The sequence below is a fragment of the Phoenix dactylifera genome, unplaced genomic scaffold, assembly GCF_009389715.1.
Source record: "Phoenix dactylifera cultivar Barhee BC4 unplaced genomic scaffold, palm_55x_up_171113_PBpolish2nd_filt_p 001630F, whole genome shotgun sequence".
In the NCBI taxonomy this organism is placed as follows: Eukaryota; Viridiplantae; Streptophyta; class Magnoliopsida; order Arecales; family Arecaceae; genus Phoenix; species Phoenix dactylifera.
In genome coordinates this window covers 76,262-82,398 of record NW_024068935.1, presented here as the reverse complement: position 1 = coordinate 82,398, position 6,137 = coordinate 76,262, and the positions used below count along the sequence as shown (strand labels likewise).

The 6,137-nt window shown below is 38.6% G+C and overlaps 1 pseudogene; it reads left to right on the top strand.

Annotated features, from left to right (window-relative positions):
- Positions 1-3,294: 3,294 nt before the first annotated feature.
- Positions 3,295-6,056, top strand: LOC120108905 (annotated as a pseudogene).
- The last annotated feature ends 81 nt before the right edge of the window (positions 6,057-6,137 follow it).

Here is a 6,137-nt window from a genome sequence, read left to right as displayed (position 1 = left end):
TCACCAACACCCTCTATAGAGCTTTCCAAGCATCCAAAGTATTTCTTTTACTTGGTTCCTACTTAATTGCAGCTCGTGTTCCAAAATTATTAAATGTGTTAAGCAGTTTTGTAGGAGATTAGCCATTCTGTTGTTTATTTAGTCTTCCTTGGTAAGTTTGCAAACATAGGAAGGTTTTCATGACTAGTTATATTGGATAATTTAAACAAGAAGTTATCAGTAAGAGATGAAAGCTAACAAAATGGAGTAAAATCTGTTGTGTTCCTGCTAATCTAAATTTAAAAGCTTTATTTGAAAGATTTTAACTACGTAAATTGCCAATGAGTTGCTGCCTTCAATCTTGGATCGTTCCTGCAGGATTATTTACCGGCTGGCTTCTGGAACCATTGAGCACGCTGTAGTTCTGCAGAAATGGCTGTATCTGGAGCTGTATCTTGGAACGAGTTGGTACCATATATAATGAATTTTGTTCAAAGCTATATATATTATGAAAGGACATGCGTGCTAAGGTTCTATAACTCTTGCCATCTACCAGGAAGCAAGTTGAGGGAAAGCAATTGAAGTATGCTGTTGGGATTGTGGAATTTCAAGTTTTAAGCAGCTTCATGGATTCCAATCTCGAAATAGCTTCTATATGACATATATGTCTGCAGATGATTTGATGCTATGCGGGCAAGCCTCAGTAATGGAGCCTGCAATCATAAGGAGGCAATCAAACTCTATCGCATTGCATGGTTTCTGGGCAAAAAATAAATTATTCAGTTCTCTTGGGATGGAAGGCTCATACTTCGCCACATTCTGGGAGGTCGGGTGCTCATAAAATTTGCACCGAGTTCTATTCCATCTATTTAATGTCTACTGTCAAATTTCCAAATTCACTTTTCTCTAAAATTTCACATCATCAAGGACTTCTTGTGGGGGTATCATACAATCGTCTTTACAAAACCTATGGGCTTGGGTGTTTGGGCATTAGGAACCAAGAGCCTGTGAATGATGCTTTATTGATTAAATTGGGGTGGCTCATTCTCAACACAAATGCGCCATGGTGAAGTAGCTAAATACTTGCCGCCCCAAATTGGGTTCGTCCACAATAACACGAAGCCTATACAAAAAAAAAACCATCATACAAAGATTTATCTCATAAATTACAATAATAAAAGTGGTCGAAAGTTTTCTATTTATCAAACAAAGAAATGCAGATACAGAGCATCTAAATCCAGCATTTAAGTATTCAAAGCTTATCCTTTTCTATTTAGGTATTACACAATCGGGCAAATATATCAGTTTTAAAGTAATATGAAATTCTTTATGATCATAATTTAAACATAACCATAGTTCATTGCCTGAGAATTGAACTCAGATGGCGATTGAATGAATCTAGAAAAAGCGCAGGGACTTCCTTTGGAGGGGAGAAAAGAATTGTAACGGAGGTCACTTCCTAATGACCTGCGAAAAGGTCCGTAGACGAAAACAGCATCTCAAAACCTTGATGAGAACTGGTAAAACGTTAGTGGAGACTCTACAACGAGCAATCAAAACCTTGACGAGAACTGGTTTAAACTATCTACTACACCAAGAAGCTTCCTAGCCAACCGAAACCAAGAAACATCAAATTGGCTTCTGCTGCATGGAAGGGTATTATAAAGGTAAATCCTCTTTTCAATCAAAGCATGGTCTTTAGGGTCGGAAATGGAAAGCAGGTTTCCTTTTGGCTCGATCATGGATCGGTTCAGCACCACTAAAAGAGATTTTCTCAAACTTGCTCGAATTTGTACGGAAATCGAATATATCGGCCGCAGAAGCCATCTCATCTCAAAATATTCGGAGCCTGTTCAGAGAAGCTCTACACTCAAGAGGAGACAATCACTTCAATTGTTACTCTCTCAGGTGGAATGGAAATGGAACATACAGAGGACCTTAACAGTTAGAAACTACTATACCTTCTTACAAATGGTGGAGTAGGGTCCAACTTTGCTCAGATTATCTCGAAAGTCCCTCTAGGGGAAAAATCAAAAATTTTTGCATGGCTTTTTTTTTTTCTTTTTACTGTTGCATGGCTTCTTTTCAACTGTAGATTCTTAACAGCAGGTAATCTAAAGAAAAGGACCCACTCCTGGACGAGGAAACAACAAGTCACTTGTTTGTTTCTCAAATGCAGCCTATTGTTCGACATATGGAAAAAAAAATTTCTCAAAAAACGGAGCTCATCTACCTCCCAAATAGAATTGATGATTAAAATTCTTCCTTTGAAGTTTATAGTTTATTTGTTCCAAAAAAATGGATCTTTTATGATTGATCGCCCCGAATAATTTTTTAAGATGTAAATAAGTCTTAAAAAAACTTATTTATTTATTTTTAAAAAAATATTTTATTTAATACAATAGAATATAGAGTTAAATATGTTTCATTCATAATATGGTTTCTCGGGAGAAGTCGTCGGTCGAATAAGAAACAACAAAAGGGCTTGGGCCCTGCTTGATAACTGCTGTTTTTTGGATGATTTGGAGAGAGCGCAACAAAAAGAACAACAAAATCCATATATTTATACGAGAGTAATAAATAATATAAGAAACCTAAGAATGGAAGAAGAAGAAAATAAGGAGGAGGAGATGAAGTCGGGAAGAAGAGAGGGAAGAGGAGAAAGGAGATGGTCCAGCGGCGGCCGGGCTTTGGTGGTCGACGGGCCAGCCGTCGACAGCAGGCGGCGGCCGGAGAGGAGGGGGAAAACCGAGAGCATCCTCGGTTTTGGTCCGGAACAGGGGAAGGAGGCTCGGTTCGTTGGAACAGAGGAATAGGGGCGGTGGTCTAGAGGGAAAGAAGGGGCTTCGGCGGCGGCGCTTGGCCGAGGCGGCACCCCGGCCACCGGAGAAAAGGAAGGAGTAGGAGAGAGGTGCTCGGTGGAGCTCAGAGGTGGGTGGATCGTTGAGAGATGGAAGATTTCTAGAGGGTTTCCGAAGGGGATAATCTCGGGAGTGAGGGGATAAACTTGGGTGTCGTTGCTCCGCCGCGATTCTCGCGGCGGATAGGCTCGACCGGTTTTTTTTATGGGCCTCACAGAAGGATTACAGTTAGTGATCCTATTGGGACTCCTGGTTTTTTTTATGCTTACCGTAAGCTTTTTAAAGAGGAAAACGGCTCTCTAGTCTCCTCTTTCTACTAGGATCCGAACTAGATATTCTTTTCCAGCCCTTTTCTACAACTCTTCTTCTATAAAATCCCCCGCAGGACTCACAGTAGGTCCCGAACTTCTTCTCTCTCGCTTTCCTCCAAGGCAGCAAAAGGGTTGATTCCACCTATGGCTCCCAAGTCTAATTCTCCGCTCAAGGCCGTCTCCTTTCTCTTTTTGGTGCTATTCTTTTGGACTTCAGCTGGTCTCGAGGAGAGGGAAGGGTGCTACATCAAGGCCATATATAGCTTGGGAGACTCCATTGCCGACACTGGCAACCTCCTTCGAGAGGGTGTGGGCGGGGCTTTTGCACCCATCGCACACCTTCCATACGGCCGAGACCACTTTTCACAGGCCCACCGGGCGTTGCTCCGACGGACTTCTCATGATAGACTACCTCGGTAATATTTCCTTGCCATAGTTATATGCTATAGCTTTTTTTATATTTCTATCGTTTTCAGCATGCATGCATTGCACTCTTCCTTACATGATGCATAGCTTTTAGTTTTCTATGGGGTTCGATGGTTTCTGCATGCGTGCCATTGCTTAATTTGCAGATGGTATAAATTCATCAGTATTGTACAGAGACGTGGAATATGTGTATATCAATTAAATATTAAAAAGAAAAAAAATAAATAATACAGGATGCATGAAAGGTTCGAGACGGTTTCATATAAGCTTTTTAAATAATTGTGCTCATCTTTGTGCTGTTGAAAGGGCTGCATGGTTTACCATGGGACGCACATCCGTATGCCAAACTGCAACATCCATTGGTTCGTTGTAGGTTTTGGGAAGTGACAACATGAACAGAGACAGATATGCATCTAGGTTAAGATGGTGGACTTTTCTTAAACATTTTTAAAACTTGAGGGTTTATAATGTCTTGATTCTTATGTATTAGTTAGCTGCATAAGCACTGGGCCTTAATTCTTATGCTTTCTTTTTTCAGCTTCGTCCCTCAATCTTCCTTTTGTCAATCCTTATTTGGACAAGGAGGCTAATTTCAACCATGGAGTCAATTTTGCTGTAGCTGGGGCCACTGCACTTGACCATTCCTTTTCGAGGAAAGGGGCATTTTGATGCCTTATACTAATAGTTCTTTGAATGTTCAGCTTGATTGGTTGAAGACCCATCTTGATTCTGTTTGCTCATCAGAAACAGGTCCTTTTATAATTTGTTAATCTTTGCTCTGACTTTCTTTATTCCTTTTAACAAGTAATGCATTTTATGAATAAGATTCTAATGCAACCATCTCATACTCTTAATTAATTTTTATGTATTGTTTCGATGAATCTATAGATTGTGCTGAAAAGCTTAATCATGCTCTGTTTTTGGTGGGAGAGATTGGAGGCAATGACTATAATTACGCTTCTTTGGAGGAAAATCCATTACAGAGGTGATAAGTTATGTTCCACATGTTGTGCAAAGCATAATAAATGCTTCCAAGGTAAAGTCTCTTTTCTTCTATAGGAGACCAGTATCTTCATAACTTCTCTCATGCTCTCTTCCTAACAAAGAAACAGTGCTATGTTATATCATCCTCTTTTGCACAACTTTCTCAGAAGTATTTCGAATACTAGTTAAGATACTCTCAGATATAATGGACAAAAAAGATATGGATCAAATTAAATTGGAAATATGAAGATGATAAGACTAATGTCCAAGCATGTAAAAACAATAATAAGATTTTACTTGGTTAGAACTATTATAGTTGGAGCATTAGATGATGATGCCTCATGTTCACATATGTACTTGTTTAGTTCACAGTTTTAAATAATTATAAAAATCGATAAGATAATAACAAATATAAATTAATTACATCACTAATATGTCTTCAGCATGCATTGCTTGTACTGCCTAGTCGAGTAATGATGCATGATCTAAGATAATGTCATGAAATTTACTCAAAATAAAAAAAAAAACGATATCAAAATGCATGAGAAATATCGATTATTCCTGTTTGATGCAATTAATTAATTGAATGGTTATGCAATCATGTCTTCGTTATAGTACGTGCTAACATTATATTTGTGCTGAATATATTTTAGGAAGTGATAGATATGGGAGCTGTTCAACTAGTTATTCCTGGGAATTTTCCAATTGGATGTTTTCCAAGCTACTTAACAGCATCGCGTTCATCAGATCCAGATGCTTATGACGACAGAATGTGTTTTAAAGGACTTAATGCCTTTGCCATGCTCCATAATTTAAAACTTCAAGAAGCAATACAAGAGTTGAGGAAGTCACATCCTCATGTTATCATCATGTATGCAGATTACTACCATGCCTTCTTGCATCTACTTGACAATGCAGTGGATTTAGGTATGTTATGGTTCAAAAATCAATATATCACATCATTCTTGATTTCTACAATTACATTATAAATATATGAAACTAATTTACTCTAGCTTTTTTAACTATAGGATTTGCCAAGAATTCATTGATGAAAGCTTGTTGTGGAAGTGGCGGTGTGTATAACTTTGATGCCTCCAAAATGTGTGGTTCTCCTGGAGCTTCAACATGCGACAACCCTGCTCAACATATAAGTTGGGATGGAATTCATTTAACACAGAAGGCATACATGATCATGGCGCGAGAGTTAATCAGTGGTGGATTCTCCTATCCAAGCTATGGAGTCCAGGAGAAGTGGAAATGCTACTATTGAGTCCTGGAGAAGACGGAAGCATAGTGTTGAAATAATATCTTGTCCTATTTAGACTAGGAACTTGGATTGAGTTGTCAATTAGTCCGTTCATGTTTTTAGTTTTATTTTTTTGATGATTTGTTTAGAGTATTAATCATCTGTCTCTGATGGGACTATGTCATTTTGTGTTTCATCAATTATTGACAATTGCGTTAAATTTGATGGTCAAGATTTTATCTAGCTCGACCCCACTGTATGGCAAACTTGTTCTTTAAAACTATAACCTCCCACACTGGGGTGGTGGGTACACGTATGTAGGTCTCATAG